The 21,485-nt window shown below is 38.7% G+C and overlaps 1 protein-coding gene and 1 pseudogene across 1 annotated transcript in view; both read left to right on the top strand.

Moving 5' to 3' along the window:
• Positions 1 to 21,485, top strand: part of ROBO2 (roundabout, axon guidance receptor, homolog 2 (Drosophila)) — an 843,022-nt gene that overhangs the window by 65,414 nt on the left and 756,123 nt on the right. The gene's annotated exons all lie outside the window — the stretch shown is intronic.
• The window catches only part of LOC102864322, a 6,381-nt pseudogene continuing 5,270 nt past the window's right edge, over positions 20,375 to 21,485 (top strand).

Raw genomic sequence — 21,485 nt, 5'->3', positions numbered from 1 at the left:
CATACTTTCTCAATCTATTAGATTGTGGTGGGATATTTGTACTGCTGTTAAGTCAATCTGACTCACAGTGGATCCTGCCTGTGTGTTTTCTGGGGCTGTAAATCACAAAGAAGATTTGACTTTTTTTTCTCTTTTGGAACCATTGGATATTCAAAGTATCAAAAAGAGAAGCGTTTGAGTTAGCAGTTCAAATTTGTACAATTTATGCCAAATTATGAAAGATTCTTAAACCCCTTGATGTCAAGTTCTCCATCTAATTTTTACAATGTCTGGCACATAACACACTTTGTTTTTTCTTTGAAGTTAATGCTATCATATAGGTAATTGTTTTCCTATGGAATTTTTTTAAAATATATACCAATTTTCTTTTAATCCATATGGCTAGTCCTTCTTATGACATGAGAACTAATTATATTTTTGCCATTTCATTTTCCTTTGTTATGAGTGGGAAGGTCAATCCAAACACAGGTGGTTTGAATCCTGCAGCTGCTCCATGGGAGAAGGAGAAGCAGGCTCTGTGAGATTTAGAGGTTCTGAAAACCCACGGAAGGATCAGCTGTTAGTCAGTTATGATTTTATGGTAATGAGAAAGTGAGTGATTATTAAGAAAAGAGATAATGTTCTTTTGCTTTAAAAAATGTTAACCTTTCCTACATGATGTTATTTGAGAATGAGAATTTAGAATACAAAGACAACTCTTTTAGAAGAAGGTTTGCTCAAGGTCATCTAAATAAATCCATGGTCTGTGTTCTTAAAGACCTCTACTATATTCTATTGTATACATGTGCCATGTTTGAATTCACTCATTGGAAAAACCCTCATTTTGCCTTTGCCACAATCACTCATTCACTGTCATTGAGTACACACTGACTCATAGCTGACTTGCCAGAAGATTTTCAGAAGTTGTAAGTAGCCTGGGAGGAGAATAACCATCTTTCTCCCAAACAGCTGCTGGTGGATTTGAAATGCTAGCGAATTACCAACTATGAGTTACCAGTGCAACTCCCTGTGAAGTACACCATCACTTAACTATAGTGTTTTGACTGTTAGTTTTTTTTCACAATGGTAATAAGCATTACTTATTCACCATAGTCGTGATAGTGCTGTGGATTAAGTGTTGAACTGCTAATCAGAGAGGAGGTGACTCAAACCCACCAGCTGATCTACAGGAAAAGATGAGACAGTTTGCCCCAATAAAGATTTAGAACCTTCAGAACCCAGTGCACACTCTACTCAGCACTATAGAGCTGCTTCTAATTGGGATTGACTCCACTGTGATGGACTTGGTTTTCATGGGTTATATTTACAGAATATAAGCTCTCTTATATTCTGCATAGGACAGTTTTCTAATTTGATAATCTTTCAGGTTTTCCTAATGGTACAAACATTCCTGAAACCAATTCCTTAAGTGTTCATATAGAATGTCTGCACATTCCTTTCAGTGGTGTCTTGGTCTTGGACAGTGAAAATAATGTAAGCAAGGCATACTACATACACACTTTGGAAGAAGCTCTGCTGTGAATCCAAGAAACGAAGTCCTCATGTTTCACATTAAATCGATCATACCTTAAAATTGCCTGCCACTGGGGCCTGGCTTCATTTTATTTATTTATTTACTTTTGCTGATTCCTGTGTCAATAGCATGCTATTGATTCCACAGGTAGTGTTGTCCAGTCAACTCCTTGGGGAATATTCAATATGTGACATTAATTATGGATCACAGTGGAACTTCCATGGGAGCGAATGTCGGTACTAGCTGGCGGCAGTCTTGTTTATATCACATATGCTCTGGTGCATAAATTAGTGCATACTTCTGAAACCAGCAGCTTTATTTCACAAACCTATTTTGCAGCCCAGTTTGGGTTTTTCCTCTGACTTTGTGGTGATGGGAGAAAACTCTTGTAACTCTACAGAATGCAGAAGGTCACTTTTTTGACTGTGTCATATGAAATTATAGCCTCACCCCAGTTTGTTAACCTAAACAAAAGACAGATTGAATGGGACAGCCTTCTTGACAAATGAGCACATTCTGCTATCTTCCTGTAGTTTTCTACTTGGCTTTTGTGTCCTGTGTTTCTTCCCAAGCAATGTTATGCAAATGACCCAATTAATGGTAGATAAAATGGTCTTCCTTCATCACTGTGTGTAACTGGAAGGACAACACCGTAAGTCACGTACCTATTCAGTGGGTTCTATAGGCCACTGTGAGGGCCTGATTAGCTTGACTGTGGAAGACAATCGCAGAGGCATCTGTTCGGTTAATTTTGAGAGAAAATTTACCAGATGGAGGCTGAAGATTTAAGTGATTAGAAGGTAGTAGATTGGAATACAAATTGGATTAAAAGAAATTAGATTGATATAAATCGAATTGAGTCACAACAGTTTGTGTTGTTCGTACCAAGGGGCAGTGGATTATGGGAGAAGCAGATGCTCCAATGAGATAGGAATTAATGTGGCTTTGACAGTCCATCTGCGAAGGTCTGAATATCGAGTACATCCCTAATCTCTCTCTCCATTTATCAATGCCATAATGTTAATTAGTACTTCATTCATTAAGTTACTTACAGAAGAAAAAAATCTCACCCCTATCCCCTTTCTGCTTGAGAATTTGTTATTCTGCCAAGAATTGGAAAACTCTCTTCAGCTGAGCTAGCTACAGTTCACCGGGAGGGTAGACCTGTGTGCTATGCCTCCTGCATACAAGTTCTTTTGGCATGAGTGCAATACTCTTGAAAATATTTGCTCATATAATCCTTCTCATGAAGTACAGCTATTTGGAGTCTTGCATTAAAGTTTAGTAATAGGCTCACTACAAAAGAAAAACTGTACTCATTGGATTTATATTGATACATCAGTATACATTAAAGGAGCTCTGGTGGCATAGTGGTAAGGAGTTCCACTACCAACCCAGAGTCACACTATTCAAGTCCACCAGCTGCTCCACAGGAGAGTTATGGGACAGTCTCCTCCCATGCAATTTGTATTATGAAAACTCTGTGGAGGGTCAGCAGTGAATTGGTTCCAACTTGACAGTACATAACGACAACAATATACTTTATTCTGGCTTTCACTGTATTGCGGTTACACCCATATATACACACATACATTCCTGACTTAAAAAGCTTAAATAATTGACATTATTATTGACTGGTAGGTTCTTCCTTGGGTGAGGGGAGATAGGAAAAAAAGATTGTTTCATTAGTTCTGGGAATATGTTTGCTTCTCTGTGTGTTTATGGGGGTAGTGGGCCAGTTTACATGGGCCAGTCTGTGGAGAAGGACATCATGCTTGGAAGGGTAGAGGGTCAGTGCTGGAGAGGAAGACCCTGGATGACATGAATTGACAGTGATGACAGTGACTGTGGCAGTGAAGTCATGTGAGCCAGAGACAGTGAGATTGGATCAAGATAGGGCAGGGTTCACAGACATTGTTCATAGGGTCACTATGGTCAACTCGACTGGTCAGTTTCTGGTCAGGTTACTGACTGGATGCTTTATATTACATTGTTTTTGGCTCTCATACTTACTTATGGGGGAGGGAAGACAAAGCAAGTGCATCCTTTTGACTGCTTGTGCTTCTGCTGGGAATAGGAGCCTTTAAAATCCAAGAGAGAATTGACACTGGAACCTCATTATAACACCATTGGCCACAGCAGTGAAATTTAGCATAAGGCAGTTCTGTCTTGGATCACATTCAAGGGCACCAAGCCAGTGCAGACCCAAAGGTGATCTCACGTCGAAAGCAGTCTAGGGTGTGGACTCTAAGGACAGCAGTGCAGAAATGCCCCTGTGTATTAAGAATAATCAGGCAAATGCAATTTCTGGAGGGAAAAGCGATGAGATAGGCAAAAAGGGAATGCTGAAGTCTGTGATGCAAGAAGCATATCATTAAAGGTTGTGCCAAGTCATTCAGAAATAATCGTGGTATGGCCAAATGTGGGCTGGCTGCCAGCAAGCAAGCAGGGCGAATTTCTATTTTTGTTGTGTGAAGGAAGGCAATGGCTTGTGCTAAATTGCACTGTGTTTAAAATGTTTAATTTAACAAGAAAATTCAATGAGCAATGTGTTCATTCAGCAATATGTGTGATGTAGGAATAGCGTGTCTATATGACTGTTCAGGTCCGACCTGAGATGCTCCTTCAAGTAGACCACAGTATCTCAGCATTTATTTTACCCACTATCCACTGCCATCATGCCATATCTGACTCATAACACTTCATACTGGCTTTCTGAGGCTATAAATATTTACAAGGCTGCCTAACTTTCTCTTGTGGAGCAGAAGCTAGTGGCTTTGAACTGCTGACTTCTGGATTAACATCACAGTACATTTACACTTAATATTTTTATAGGCTTACATTTCCCCTCTATTTTTTCTTTTTTTCTATCATTAAGTTACCAATGAGTATACAGTTAGAAATATGAGTTACAGACAGTACAGAGGACTTAATCAGTAGTATATAAATTCAGGATTCAGACAGACCGCAAATTTAACTTGGTCTTCTAGAGGACAAGATAATTCTTAGTTTAGAAGACACGGGATTTTAAAAGCACCAGATCCTTAGCCAATATTAAAAGTGTCTTCATAAAGGCAGATGGAGCTAGGTCGCATTCAAATGAAAAAAAATGGAGGTCAAAGAGGTTTGTATTTACATTCATAAATATAAAGTGTAAAGCTGGAGTATCTTATTCTTTGTCTTTTGCTATTGTGAAAGTGACTAAATGCCACATAAAAATGATTTAGAATTCAGAGGTCAACGTCTGTCCCTTGTTTCTATTTTAACACTTCGTTTTCAGCCTGTCAGTTGTCTAATTGGTGGTTGTTGTCTTCATTAACAACCATCAGTACATCAAGGTGGTGCTTATTGAGCCTGGCCAAGTCTTACATGTGTTCTTATTCATTCCTTTGTTTCTGTGGCTGATCATTGGGTGTTTAATGCCTTTTTGAACCCCAGTGAGGATAATTAAAGAAATCACTTGGCTGTAAACTAATGACAACAGAGGTGCAACCTCCTTATTTCTTGATTGTTGGATAGACTTGGGACAGTGGCTTATATTTGCTGGGAAGTATGTTTCAGTATTTAAGTACACTTGATTTTAAATTCCATGTATGAAATTTACAAATACTGATTCCAGTTAGTATATGTTAAACCACACTGACAACAATTCTATTCCTGTGTGCTTTCATGTGCTAATATTTTTACACAGACATTTCAAAAATTTAAAATTGATCTGCTATTTAATACTTAGTGTCCTTTTCTTTGTCCTTATTTTCATTTGAAAGACCTCAGAAGCCAAATGGGAATGAATGAGCACCTTATAGCAATCCCTAGATTGTCATTCCAGAATTCCTATGTGAAGTAGTTATCCCTGATTCAATAGAAGTGGTCTATCTATCTATCTATCTATCTATCTATCTATCTATCTATCATCTCAGGCCCTAGTTGCCATGAAGGTGAGTTAGACTCATTGTAATGCTGTGTATGTCAGAGCAGCATGGCCCTCCATCGGTTTTTATTGACTGATTTTTGGGAAGTAGATCACCAGGACTTTCTTTTGAGGCACCTCTGGCTGGACTCAACCCTTCAGACTTTCAATTAGTATGTGGGTGCAAATCATTTGTATCACACTCAGAACTTCATATTGAATAGAAATTATTTTAAATAAATAATGGATTTTGAATCACATTTCCTTCCCTCTCTTCCTGACGTTAACATGGTGTTATTTTTTTTTCTTTTTTCAAATTTGGAGTGAACACAGGAAATGGAAAAAACAGAGCCAGATTTTGATATACTAAGTGACGGGCTGGCACGTTTGACTATAAATCAGTGTAGCAAAGATGGCAGCAGGAGTAAATGCTGTCCAAGCCAATGCCAAGGCTTGCATGATGGGCAGAGTTTTGTGCTTTATCCTAAAACTCAGTAGGCAGTTTGCATAATCCTAGCTGCATATGTTGGACATGCTGTTGTTGCTCTTGTGTGCTGTTGAGTTGCTTCCAGTTCAGAGTGACACTACAGGACAGAGGAGAACTGTCTTACTGAGTTTCCAAGGCTGTAATCTTTACAGAAGCAGACTTCCAGATCCTTCTCCTAAAGAATAGCTGATGGGCTTGAAGTAGTGACCTTTATGTTAGGAGCCAAGCATTTAACCACTATGCCACCAGTGATGCCCCAACATATAATTTAATTATTGAATGAATAGGTTACTACTGACGTGGGGAGTGAGGAGAATTTTGAAGGCGCCTTGGAAGTTTGGGACTTATCCAGTTAGTCTGCTCTTTACTTTGTGTGCTGGTCTTCTAATACCCTTTTGTTTTCCCAGGAATGGTTTAATAAGTGGAGAGGATAGGGCATTGTTGGAAAGGAGAAACAATGAGGTTTTTGGAACAAAGCTAATGTGGAATTGAGCCTAGACAGGGTGGTTCCTGGAGAACTGAGAGACAAACAGAAATTTAGGAGTCTCATAAAAAGAAGGAAGATTCCACAAGATTCTTTTCAGTGAGTAGATGGGAAAGAATTGAAGACACAACTGGTATTTTGATTATTTTAGACCTGAGGTAAGATAGATTTATAGCTACAAAGAGAGGATTATGAGTGATAGGGCACCAAAGGAGGTGAGGAGTTCTGTCTAAGATACACAGACGTTTAAAGGTGATGTGCTAGTCAAAAGCTTTCCTTAGCTGTAGAAGCTAAGCCAGAGATTTTGGCTATTGTCCTAGAAATAGCATCTAACACTAAGAATGATAACTATGATCGAAACCCCTTCTATCAAGTAAATTTTAAATTATAATCACCTTAAACTGCATTTTGGGGCTGTACATCCCCTCAACTTTGTTTTTTCATTTATTTTGCATACAATTATTCATATACTTGGGTGTTTTTTAAAGTGTACATTGTATTTTATACAATCAATTGTATGTTGTTGTGTACCATTGAGTCGGAACTGACCCATAGCTGACCTTTCAGTGGGTTTTCAGAGATAGTTAATCTCAAGGGAGGATATTGCCCATCCTTCTTCTGAGGAGCAGCTGGTGTCCTAGAACCGCGAGCCTTTGGGATTGCGGTGCAGCTTCTTGCCACGAGGCCACCAGAGCTCCATTTTTTAATTACTGTAAGTGTCTTTTGAAAACAGACGGCCTCATTGTTTTTCTTGAGAGAGACTGGTGGATTCCTATCACTGTGCTTTTCACTAGTGTAATGTTTTACTCACAGTGCTATAAGGGCTTCTCTCCCAGCAATTAGAGATTTCAAATGAGAGAGAGCATGTTCTCTCGAACAAAGAATCATGGTATACCCATCTGTTGTTTGGTGCCATTGAAGCAGCTCCCTGTCATAGCACCACATAGGAAGAAATGATCCTGGGCCATCCTAATGGTCCCTCCTGTCTTAATCTCATTGTTTTAGTTCATGCAGAATCAATCTGTCTTCCTCTCCTTCCCTGAGAAACCCACTTTTCTAGCATTATGCCCTTTTCCATGTATTGACGCCTCGTGATACCTTGCCCAAAGTACATGCCTCATCATCCCTGTCTCTAAAGAGCTCTCTGGTTGCGGTTTGTGCAAGTCAGATTCGTTTGTTCTTTTGGCAGTCCATAGTATAATAAATAGTCTCTGCCAACACCGTAATTAAAAGACATCAAAGGTATTAGGTGGCATTAATGTTTGATTAAAAAAATATTAGGTTGATTTTAATGTTTCCATTTAACTTACATAATTCATAAAGTAACCAATGACACTTTTCCCCCCCTAGTGTCAACAAGGATGTACACATCTCTGAAAAGGACAAAATATATATACACTGTTGCCCTCCTTTGAAATTCATACACTTAAATTAGCACTGGATGCATAGTTGATTTTTGTGCATCACTGATAATTCAAAAGTCATCAGTCTGAATGTACCAAACACTGGGGGAAAAGATGGGCAGCATCCTTGTATAAAGATTTACAGGCTTGGAAACCTGATAAAGGGTTGCATTGAGTCAGTCAACACTATAGTGATGCAAGTTTGGGGTTACTTCACTATTAAGTAAACATGATTAGAATCTAATAACTCATCCACTCTTCATTTTATTTTAAATTTAAGTTGGTGATAATTTAGAAAGCTCAACTTTTTAGAATTGATGCATTGAAGAAGAAAAAAAAGATCATAAAAGGACTTACACATTTTAAAAATACTACCCTTATCTAAACCATCATTTTTTCTTGTCTTTCACAATTGCTATAACTCTATACATTTTCATTTTCCTGCCTGTCAGCATTTTCTCCTTTTCCAGCATAATCCAGGATAATTCTGTGTGTTCCACTCCTTTTTTCTTTGTGACAAGAAAGCATTGCATTTCCAGAGTTACTAGGTGGAGGTTAATTCCATGTCCACATGGTAATAACCTGGGAAAATCTGGGGATGAGAAGTTTCATTTGATCCCTTATCTGATAAAACTTCAAAGTAAAAGAACTGAGTGGAAAAATAACATTTTTTCATAAGTTTTCTAGAAATTGCAGATGTTTGTGAGAGACCTAAGCATTAGAGAGGAAGATATATTTTAATGAAACATAATTCAAACAGAAAAGGATCATTTTAAAATATTTATAGCACTCATGTTTGCTACTTCTTTCCATTCAGAAAAAAAAAATAGTTCTTTTTGATATATACAAACATAATACTTTTTATTGAAAACTGCACTCAATATTTCTGTTGTGGCTGTGATATTATCTTGGTGGTCATTTTATTGAAAACCAGAAGGCATTCTTTGAAAGGAAATGTAAAGTTTACTTTTTTTTAAAAAGTTTTCTTATATTACTTACTCTTAGAAGACATCTGCCAACAATGCAAGTAGATTGGAATGAACAGAAAGCAGATTACCAAGTGAAAAGTACCCAGATAGTGAAGGCAATTTATGGTCCCAATTATCAGCCTCAAAGTAACCAAGCACTACTAGAGATGTCATTAAAATCAATGTTACTTATCAATATAAATTAAAAGAAAATACATTTTATTACACAAACTTAGAAATGTATTTATCATTTTAATGGATGTATAAAGTAAGGGTGACAGTGAAATTTTATTTATTTTTTTTTAAATGAGTCTTGAACAAAATAATGGAAAATAGATTTTGGCCCTGACTTTAGCTCTTTCTGCACCTGATTAAATGTGGCTTCTTTGACACCCGTTCTTTATTAGGATCTTAGTCATAGTGTTTTGAGCAGAGTAAACACTTTAATTATACCCCTGCGTGTGAATTATAAGTGGTTTTAGGTATGTATCCTGCAAATGCCTCTGTGGAAATGTGATGCTGTCTCCTCCATTCTGTTTGGTCAACTGTGAAAATCTATTCACTCTGAGCTTAATAGTCAAAGACAAAGCATTAAGTACAAATTGTACTCAGATACCTTTATAAAGTTTCCTTACTGCCCAAGGTAGAAGTATCAGAAAAGAATTCCAACTCACTAATGTATAATATAAAAACAGCTGCATAGAATATGCTTGTTCCTACCATTAAAGAGAAAATTGGTCTTTTCATCTTTGGGACCACTATCTTCATTTTAAATTTGGCCCTTTTATTATAGGAAATATAGTCTTATTTTAAACTTTTGCAATTTCATATAACTGTAATTTAGAGGTTGCAAGGAAATTTACTTTGTCCTATGAAGGGAGAAAATTGTTTTATCTAGCTCTGGAAATTACTGGTAAAAAAAGTCAATTTCAGTCTGTGTTGTTATAATATTAGTTTTTCTTTTATGTTAGTTAACTCCTAAAATTATGTCCTTAATAATTTGTGCTTATATATTCCTAATCTTCTCCAAACTTACAATGAAAAAACAACAGAAACAGATGCTCCTCGTATATTAATTATGCACCAGTGTTAAGATGTCTGTAAAGAGATCATCTGTCTTGGCAGTAACTATTTTAATAAAATTTTAAGGGGACACAGAATTGTTAATCATAAATATTTGCTTAAATGGTGGTGGGTATAATTCACAAATACTTTCTTCACTATACATACCCAGTAACACCCAATACTATACTCAAAAAACATGTGATTTCTCATGAATCACAGGAGAAACACTCATTAGTTACTGTTTAGTTTTTAAAAATCTGACCATTTATAGAACTGTTTAGAGAATAACAAAGGGGGCTCTGGTGGTGTGGGCCACAGGGATTTGCACTACTAACCCAAAGGAATTTAAAATGCCTTTTTGGCATTTCAAATCCACCAGTGGTTCCTTGGGAGAAAGTTGTAAAATCTATCATGTGACTATAGCCTCAGAAAACTGTGTAGAGCATCTGACTTGCCAGCAGTGAATTTGAGAGAATAACAAAAGTTATACGTTGTTTTTCTGTATATGACAATTAGATCTTCAGGATTTACAGAGTAGATGGTGAAGCTAACATGCCCAGAGGAAAGTGCAGGTGTGGTACATAATTCACAGCGATCTTCAGCGTGGTAGGTAGGTGTACACAGCAGTTGGAAATGGTGGTAGCAAATAGGCAGAGGCGGTGTTATAAATGGCCTTTTCCACTATTTTCACAATTTCATATCCATTTTGATTACCTTTGGAGTCGAATATGACTCATGGAAACTTTCTGCCTGGTTTCCAGGATAGTAAATCTTTACAGAGAGGAATGCTCATCTTTCTGTTTTGATATTTCTTGTTGAAATGCTGGAGAGGAGCCAGACTGTACACTGCTGTTAACAACCAAACATAGGATGTACTATGCCACCAGGACGCTTATCTAAAGGACTATCTAATATAGGAAAGGTTGTCTTTCTGGGTAGTAGATGTTATAGTAAACAATTATTATACATTACAATTGTGCTAATAATTATCGTGACCATTTCCAGAGTGCTTTCTGATTTAATGGTTAAGGACTTCAGTGCTCACATTGCACCTGTGTGCTCACTAAAGCAAGACTGAAAATCTGCTTTAATGAAGGTAACAGCATAGAAAACCCTACGAGACAAGCCTACTCTGTCAGAGAGTCAATGTGAGTTGAAATAGACCTCCTCCACCTAAAACTTAAGCATATTTTCCCTTTGTTTTGTCTTCTCAGTGTTGTAGTGCAAACTTTCGAGTCTCTTCAGATCTTCATTTCTGGTTTTTTGTTCTCTTCTTAATACTGACCTTTTGCTTTCATCATGGATGATATCCTTGATAATATTCCATAACTCTGTGATCATTGATGTTCATTGTTCCAAACGTATTCTTAAGATGATCTTGAAATTGAGATGGAACAGTTTCAAGATCACATTTGGTTCTTGTGGGCTTATTTTCATTTTCTTTAGCCTCAGTTTGAACTAGCACAGGAGTAATTGATGGTCTGATCCACAGTCTGCCCCAGTCAGTTTGGACTGCTGATAGTGAGCTTCTCCAACGATCCCTTCCACAATTATAGTCAGTCTAATTCCTATGTATCTCACCATTTTTGTCTTTGGAAAAAAAAGGTATTTGCAAGGGATAAATAATTGAAAATACAAAATTAGATCATTCTGTTTTCAGCTTCATTTCTATTACCAAGGCTCTATTTTCCAACTACCATTCCTTCTTCACTGTTTTCAAGTTTTCATTTCAGTCACCAATTATCATTAATGCATCTTGATTGCATGTACAGTCAATGTCAGACTGCAAGCTTTAGCTTTTTTGCTTAGTCCACAAAAACAGTAGGACCATATCACCAAACCTTCCTATTTCAAGTTAGAGGAATATACATCCAGAATTGTATGCAAATTTGCCAAAAACTTAAGCATTTAATAAAGCTTAGCACTAGTGCTTAAAGTGTCAATACTAATAAGGACTCTATTTCTTTGACAACTACAGTAAACCACACTAATGCTATAGCTATATAAGGTGCAGAATATATTACTTAGGAAAGAATATTGAAGGTAAAAATACTGTCACTTCACTCACATTCATACGTATAAGACACTATTTTCTGCAAACCTATTTGCCTCCACTACATAAGGGGCTGTAGTTTTTTTGTCAGTTAAATAATTTAGCAATCAAATTATTGTTTCATTAAGTCCTCATTTATAAAAATTTTTAAAAAGATAAAATCATCTCAAAATATTATTATAGAACTAAATGTCAAAGATACTGTACTGGAATAGGGATTGTTTTTGCCATTGTATGGCCAATCTGCATAACCCGTGGAAACCTCTGATTTGGTGGCAAATCACTCCTTAAAGCAGGCATCAACCATGGTGAAATGTGACCAATTGATTTGAAATAGTATTAGTTGAATGTCCAGGTTAATACACTGTCTCTTCATTGAATTGTTGGAAAAAGAATTTATAAACTAGAGAACTCTTCCCCAAACCCCTATTTCTCAGAAGGAGAAATCACTCCTAAGAATTGACCATATAACTTTCATATTGGCAGCTTTATGATTTATTCTCTGTATCACATAAATGTTTCCATTGTGTCTACTTTTGAGTTTGTCTTCCAGTACTGATCCTTCTATCCATGCATAGTCATTTTCTCTGCAGGGGCAGGTGTTCAGTTATCAGGGCCCAGCATGCCCAGGTGTGGGCAGTGCTTAAATTCCATGGATGGAGGGAGGTAGAGCATGTCATACTTCAAAGAGCATTTAAACTTATTTAGTAAAGAAATAAGTCTTGGAGAAGGTGTAGTCACAGTGCCTCATAGAGGGAAAGGTGATAAAACTTCATCTTACATAATTTGGATATGCTACTAGGAGGAAGATACTCCTTTGAGAGGGATATCATACTTGAAAAGGTGGAGGAATGGCAAGAAGACTCTCAACCTTGTGGACTGAAAAAAATGACTGCAGCAATGAGTTTGAGGTGTCAGAGATTATGTGGCTGGCACAAGATAGGACAGGGTTTATCTGTGGTGAATTAGATCGCTGTGAGACGTACTCAACTCAGTGACACCTAACAACAAAAACCACAACAATGAAGGAACTGAGGAACCTGGATGGAAGAATAAAAAATGTTCCACTTTTAATATATTAGGCAATTCTAGTCAAGAATTGAAAAGCAAGGAATTCCTATTTAGCTATGAAATTCAGAGAAACAGTGCTATTACAGATTTTTGTAGATCTTTCAAGATAATTAACCTACTTACCTTGAATAAGAAATTTAGAACATCTTTGATTACGATAGTATTTAAAATGATATATGAATATTGAATTTTAAGATATTGTGTCTGTGTTTTCACATTTGACCTTTGGTTAACATGATTCCCAAGTCCTAAGTATTAGGAAGAGTGGCCATATGGCCTTCACTCTGCATAAGTTGTTCATTTCACTTTGCCAGAGGATTCATATGAAATGACAAAGGTTTTGGAGACTCTGTTGAGTCTGTACATCTCTGTATGTACAGAGCATCTGCCAGCAAGTCAGCTGCAAGCTGAGTCAATCTGTCATCCCATTTCAAATACTAGCAGCAAGTATATTTATATATCCTTTATAACAAAATCAAGTTGTGGTTAGGCTGAAAACTACAAAAATGAAGAGTTATAGTTCATACCTCTAGAAATGCTTTGATGACCCTACATCTGCCTAAATAAATTGCTTAATTGACAGAGGATTAAAGTGGGATTCAACCCCTTACCAGGTCCCAGTCTTGATTTGATGTAAGAGAGTTTCCTGAGGTTGGTCTGTAGGATCTATTAACTTCCAAGACATAAAAAGAGATAACTAACAATCAAGAAAGAGAAGCTGAGCAGAATGTAACCTTTGAGCTCAGGGTCGGTTTTTTTTCATTTTTATGAAATTTTATTAATGTTAATGAACATTTACAGAGATTTTGAATTTCCATTCGTTCATTGTTGAGCTCAGGGTTTTTATGCTGAGAACCTTATAGACTCAGGGTAAGATTGTTGACAAGGCACATGGAGATCTCCAAGGAACATCAGACCTACAGATGTTGAAAGGAGACAAGGGCCATTTCTAAAGCTGAGAGAGACAGAGAGACAGACAGAGACAGAGAGAGACACAGAGAGAGAGACAGAGACAGAGAGGGAGAGACAGAGAGAGAGACAGAGAGAGAGAGACAGAAAGACAGAGCGAGACAGGCAGAGACAGAGAGAGACAGACACACACAGCAGAGACACACACACACGCACAGACACAGAGAGAGACAGAGAGACAGACAGACAGAGAGAGACACAGCACAGAGAGACAGACACACACAGAGAAAGAAAGAGACACACAGAGAGATGTGCCCAGAATTCAAACTACTAGTCTCTTAGACTATAATAAAAGAATTTGTTTTAAAATGCATTCACTTTTCCTGTTACTCGTACAGTACCTCTAGAAAACTGAAAGGATCTCTGATAACATAGTACCTAACTTAGCAGACTGCTAGTCAAAGTTTGAATTGGCTGCTCTGAGGGAGAAAGGAGGACACTCTCCTCTTGTAAAGTTGTACACCTTTAGAAACACAATGGAGTGTCACTATGAGCTGTTACTGACTTGACAGCAGTGGGTTTAGGTAGTAAAGAAAAGCCCCTTAACTAATAACATACTTAGGGACCTCTGGTGACCAAGTCCATTGTGAGGAGGTGTGCTGCTAACCCAAAACTCTGAAGTCACCCAGTCACAGCATCAAGGGAGAAAGATGGACAGTCTACTCCCATCATGACTTAAAAGTTTAGAAAACTGATGGGGGGCTCAGTACAGGTCAGTACTGACTTACTGGCAATGAATGAGCAAATGATGTTTTGATTGGTATTGGTTTTTTAAGATTTTGTGTTAATACTTTAATGAAGGTTTATAGAAAACTTGGATTTCCATTCATTCATGGTTGCACATTTTCCTCCCCAACCACCTGACTCCTCTAGTTCGCTTTCTCTTTAAAAAGTTTCTGTCATTGTTTTTTTATTTCTGTTTTTATGGAAGTAAATGCATTTCTTTGGAACTCTGTCACTTTCTCATTTTTGTCTCATTTATAAAAGGAGTTTTGGGACAGGGAGATCTCTGTTATACTTTTACTTAATCAAAATTGGAAACTAAAACGAAAATAAAAGTCAGTTGCCTGTGCCGCAGCTTTGATAACCCTGTCTTTCAATGTGTGCAGGATGGAGGCCTTTCCACCGCATATCTTCTCCCCCTTTTTTAAGTTATTATTATTAATTTCAATGAACATTTACAGAGATTGTGGATTTCCATTCATATATTGTTGCACTTTTCTCCCTGCCCACCCCACCCCAGCTGGCTCTTCTTTAAAAGCAAAAGAAAAACTCCTTCATTGGTACACAATCCACCGCGTATCTTAAGGTTACAAGGAGATCACCAGCATTTTCTCCTAAGATGAATATGAACAACCAGCATTTTGCCTCGTTGCCTAGCGTCTACCATCTGAGGGCTTGTATACCTGAAACATTGAGTAATAAGTCTGTTGTTGATCACCATATTGTACTACTGGATTCTGTTTTATAATATTGCCTAAAGAGTTTTACAAGAGATCCTTTCTGTCCATGTTACTTCCTTTATTTTGTCTGATGCTTCAGTTCAATGATACCAAAAATCTGTGTTGAAATTTTGAGGTGAAGTAGGAACGTTTTTAATTTCCAATTTTTATATCATTCAGGTTTTATTTTTGTTAGTATATTCCTGCTGTTTCCAAAGAAATGAAATATGTAAATTTCCTTTAGCTAGTGATAAAGAGAATTTCCAGAAAGTATTTGATTGCTGTTCATAAGGATAAATAGCCTTTGTGTTTTCTGAACACCAGCATTTTCATCACAACCTACAGTATTATGGTATATCTAAACATTTGTTGTCCCATAAACCTTTTATTTCGCTTCCTCCTCTTATAAGTCAAGTACACTGGAATTTTGTTGTGATTAGGAATTCATCCATCCAAGAACTCAAGGATGGACCAGTGGTAAGGACAAACTTGAGTGAGATATTAATTCATTTCCTTACAGATTACCTTAGCTCACTAATCATTGTGGACAGTGTTTGCAATGGCATATGTTTTTGTCTGTGAAATACATTTTTTCCAGGGGAAGAAATCTTGCATAAAATGTATTTTTAGAAAATAAAAAGCAGTTAAAGCCTTAACTCTTTTGAAAGCTGTTGCAAATCTGTCAGCCTGGTTTAGCTAAAATTTACAGTGCAGTATAAGCAATATTACAGGATTGATGCTCAGAGAAGAAACTTTTGAGAGTATTATTAGAGGTCTGTGTACTAAATTTTAGAGTGTTTGCAATCATTAATAAAAAGAGAAAACATAAGATACATAGGTTTACCATGAATTCTGATAACCTAAGTACATGATTATTTATTCAGTCTTCAAAACTAACTTGTGAGTTAAACATTGGCGTTTTTATTTACAGTTAGTGAAAAGAAGGTATAAATACACTAACTCTTCAGTTACTGACTACCTTGTCTGACATTTATAATAATAGTAAAAAATCTATTTGCCTATTTTTGTGTATTACTGACACACATTTGATAGTTGCATTACTGAAATGCAAGATGAGAATAACACTGTCTGTAACAGAGGTATATGTCAGTTTGTTTGGATCATGATTTTCAGTGATGTGGCAGTTAAGTAATGATAAAATTTTTTAAGTTAGTGGTGAGATTTGGAGGGTATGTAATGGTGTAATTTGAAAGTTATGTAATGATTTGGCCTTCTTGCACTTTTGCATAGCACTCATTTTCATATAGTGCCCTGATCTTTGGAACCTAATCTTGCTGATAAGGGAGGGGTGAGTGCATAAGCTCCTTCATAATCCATATACTTCTTCCTGTTTCACTGCTCCCTCTTTTTGTGATGAAGCATGTATGTAGCCTTTACTTTTACATAAACACAGTAGTATGTAGTACTTCTCAAACTAGAAAATGGCTAGGGGGTTTTGTTGTTGTTGTTGGTAGCTGTCGTCGAGTTGTCTGTGTCCTAAGCCAGTCTCACTAATTCCAACACACAAACCCCCATTGCCCCAATCACTGTATCAATTCATCTCATCTGGGTTCTTCCTCTCCTGCTCTGTCCATCCACCCTTCCAAGTATGATGTCCTTCTCAAAGGACCAGTCCCTCCTGGCCAAGTGCCACAGATCTTCAAAATTCTATCCTCCAAGAAGAAACTGGTTTCACCCTCTTCAAGACACACTTATTTGTTTTCTTGGCAATCCATGGTATGTTCAAGACTCTGCTCCAACACCACAATTTGAAGGCATTGATTCATCCCTAGTAATTGTCCAGCTTAGGCACACCTTAGCCTCTAGACTGATTTCATTGCTGTTCAGCACTCTGGAGAGGTTCCTGATAGTAGATTTTCCCAATGCAATATGCCTTTTGATTTCTTGACTGCTGGTGTTAATTGGCCAATGCTGAGAATCTTTGTCTTCTTGATGTGGAGCTTCAGTTCATATTGAAGACTGCAGTCTTTGACCTTCTTCAGCAAGCGTGTTGAGAGGCCGTATATTGCATGAGAGGAGATTATCCTTCTTTCTCCTCAAACTAGGCCATAATATGAATTTTGAAGCAAACACACAACAGCCACTGAATAGAAATTTCTTGTAGTGAGTGTGTTTCATACCCTGGCCCTAATATTCCTAGAATTACTGCTAACTACAAAGGGAAAGTGGGAACAAAAAAGATTCAAATAAAATGCCGAGGAAGGCAAATACCATTGGTAGGACTATATAATTTATGGGCAAAAGGTAAAACTTATTTACAGAAAACATTGTTTGAACTGAAAAATAAAAGCAGGAGCAGTTTATTTATTTTTAAAGTGTATAAACTATTAACAACAGACAAGGCCTATAGATTTATTTCTTCTTGGAAGCACCCACAGTGCCCTTGGAGCTCTCGGGAATCAGTGGTTTTAGTATACTGCCTTTGAACTCTAAGGCCCCAGAAGTGGGGCTACCCTCTGTGGGCACCAATCTTTTTAGTGGCTCCAGATCATTTCAGAGACTGAAGAAGAAGAAAAGACCAAGATGGATGTCAGATGAGACTCTGAGTATTGCATTAGAGTGCCGAGAATCCAAAGCTAAAGGAGAAATCAAGAAATCAAAGAGCTGAACAGAAAATTTCAAAAGGCAGCTCGGAGGACAAAGCAATATACTATAATGAAATGTGCAGAGAGCAGGAGTCAGAAAATCAAAAGGGCTGAACTCGTTCAGCATTTCTTAAGCTGAAGGAGTTGAAAAACAAATTCAAGCCACGGATGGCCAATACTTAAGGATACTTTGAGTAGAATGTTAAATGATCCAGGAAGTATCAAAAGAAGATGGAAAGAGTACACAGAGTCACTGTATCAGAAGGAATTGGCTGACACAGAGGGATTTCATGAAATTACATATGAACAAGAGCCTATGGTAATGAAGGAGGAAGTTCAAGTTGCTCTGAAGGAAGTGGCTAAAAACAAGGCTCTAGGAGTTGACATATGTCTACCAGCTGACATATTTCAACAAACAGATGCTGCCGTGGATGTGCTCACTAAGTTGTGCCAGGAAATCTGGAGGACAGCCAGCTGGCCAACTGACTGGCAGAGATCGATATTTGTTCCCATTTCAAATAAAGGTAACCCAACAGAGTGTGGAAATGATCGAACAATATCATTGATATCACATGCAAGCAAGATTCTGCTGAAAATTATACAAAAGCATTTGGAACAATATGTCAGCAGAGAACTGCCAGATACGCAGGCTGGATTTAGAAGAGGTCATGGTACTAGGGATATATAACTAATGTTAGATGGATCTTGGCAGAAAGCAGAGAATGCCAGAAGAATGTCTATCTGTGCTTCATTGACTATGCAAAGGCTTTTGACTGTGTGGATCACAACAAGCTATGGCTGACTCTGAGAAGAATGGGAATCCCAGAACATTCGATTGTGCTAATGCGAAACCTATACTTGGACTGGAGGCAGTTGTCAGAACAGAGCAGGGAGACACTGGATGTTTCAAAATCAAGAAAGGGGTCCATCAGGGATGTATTTTGTCTTCATACCTTTTTAATCAGTATGCAGAACAGATCATCTGAGACGCTGGGCTGTATGAGGAGGAATGTGGCATCAGGATTGGTGGAAGAATCATCAACAACCTGCATTATGTAGATGACACAACCCTGCTTGCTGAAACTGAGGATGACCGAAGCACTTGCTGCAGAAGGTCAACGACTACAGTCTTCAGTATGGATTGAAGCTCAGCATCAAGAAAACAAAGATTCTCATCTCTGGGCCAATTGGCACCATCAGTATGGATGGTGAAGAGATTGAGATAGTTAACAGTTTCAGTTTAATTTCCACAGTCAACACTCTTCGTCACAGCAGCCAAGAAACCAGGAGACAAATTGCATTGGGAAAGTCAGCTTTGAGGGACCTCTCAAGAGTATGAAGAGCAACAACATTAGGTTGGAGACTAAGGTGCACCTGATCCAGGCTATAGTCTTTGCAATCACATGCTATGCATCAGAGTTGGACAGTTAATAAGGATGATAGAAAGAATTGATGCCTTTGAACTGTGGTGCTGGAGAAGAGTGCTGAATATACTATGGACTGCTAGGAGAACAAGCAGGTCTGTCGGGAAGGGGGTGAAACCAGAATGCTCCTTGGAGTCAAGGATTCTGAAGCTTTGTCTGACATGCTTTGAGCATGTTGCAAGGAGGGCCTTGGAGAGGGACATCATGTTTGGGGCAGTGGAGGGACAGTGCAGGAGAGGAAGACCTTCAATGAGATGGATCAATTCTGTGACTGGAGTTGTGGGGAAAAGTGTGTTTGAGACGGCGGGGTTGGCACAGGATAAAACGGCATTTAGGGCTTTTGTAGATAGGGTCGCTATGAGTTGCAAGTGACTCGATGGCACATAACAACAGGCAGGCCCTCCCGAAGCTTGTTGTCCAGCTCTTTGACCAGAACCTGACTGTATTTCATCCTTCACATTTTTTGTCTGTTCAAGAACCAGTCTGCAATCTTGCACTGGCACGGATTGTGCTTAACATTCCCCCTGCTCCTCAGTGAGCTCGCCTGCCCTCTTGGTGAGATCAGGGTCTTTCCTCAACACATGAGCATATCTTCGCCCTACACCCTTAATGATGGTCATAGCAAAAGCTATATTCCACCGCCCATTGATGTTAGTGTTGAATACCCACAAAATGTGCTGGAATTTCTCTAGAATTATTAGAGAAAAGGTGGCGGCATCAATGGCAGCGTGTAGGCCTCTGGTGGAAGAGAAGGAGCAGTTTATTTTAAAATATATTAAGTAACCCCTCCCCCTCTGGGCTCTGCGCTCCATTGGCCACGGGACAGTGGGCGGGACGAAGGGCCGCGAGGGCAAGCTCTGACTTGGGGCTCTGAAAGCCGCGGGGCCGCTGCTGCTAGACTCTCCTCCAGCAAGGGTAGGCGGGCGGGCTGGCGGGGCGGGCGGCGCCACAGCGCCCCCGAGGCGACATGTGATTCAAGATGACCAATGAAGAACCTCTTCCCAAAAAGGTTCCCTTGAGTGAAACAGTCTTCAAAGTTATGGCTCGAGATGAGTTAATTCTAAGATGGAAGCTGTATGAAGCATATGTGCAAGCTTTGGAGGGCAAATACACAGATCTTAATTCTAATAATGTAACTGGCTAAAGGGAATCTGAAGAAAAACTGAAGCAGCAACAGCAAGAGTCTGCACGCAGAGAAAACATCCTTGTAATGAGACTAGCAACCAAGGAACAAGAGATGCAAGAATGTACTACTCAGATCCAGTAAGTACCTCAAGCAAGTCCAGCAGCCGAGCGTTGCCCAGCTGAGATCAACAATGGTAGACCCAGCGATCAACTTGTTTTTCCTAAAAATGAAAGGTGAACTGGAACAGACTAAAGACAAACTGGAACAAGCCCAGAATGAACTGAGTGCCTGGAAGTTTACGCCTGATAGCCAAACAGGCAAAAAATTAATGGCGAAGTGTCGAATGCTTATCCAGGAGAACCAAGAGCTTGGAAGGCAGCTGTCCCAGGGACGTATTGCACAACTTGAAGCTAAGTTGGCTTTACAGAAGAAATATAGTGAGGAGCTTAAAAGCAGTCAGGATGAGCTGAATGACTTCATCATCCAACTGGACAAGGAAGTGGAGGGCATGCAGAGTACCATTCTGGTTCTTTAGCAACAACTCAAAGAGACTCGTCAGCAGCTGGCTCAGTACCAACAGCAGCAGTCTCAAGCCTCCACCCCCAGTACCAGCAGGACTACAGCTTCTGAGCCTGTGGAACAGGCAGAGGCCACAGGGAAAGACTGCAGTCGCCTGGCCAACGGACCAAGTAACGGCAGCTCCTCCCATCAGAGGACGTCTGGGTCTGGATTTCATAGGGAGGGGAACACAGCTGAAGATGACTCTCCTCCTTCTCCAGGTAATGGAAATAAGGCTTCCAACAGCTCTGAAGAGAGAACTGGCAGAGGAGGTAGTAGTTACATAAACCAGCTCAGTGCGGGGTTTGAAAGTGTAGACTCTCCCACGGGCAGTGAAAACTCTCTCACACACCACTCAAATGACACAGACTCCAATCCTGACCCTCAAGAGGAGAAAGCCGTGAGC

This window comes from Elephantulus edwardii, unplaced genomic scaffold (assembly GCF_000299155.1).
Source record: "Elephantulus edwardii isolate Elephantulus edwardi_28Jun2011 unplaced genomic scaffold, EleEdw1.0 scaffold00081, whole genome shotgun sequence".
NCBI lineage: Eukaryota > Metazoa > Chordata > Mammalia > Macroscelidea > Macroscelididae > Elephantulus > Elephantulus edwardii.
This window is presented reverse-complemented; position numbering and strand designations above follow the sequence as displayed.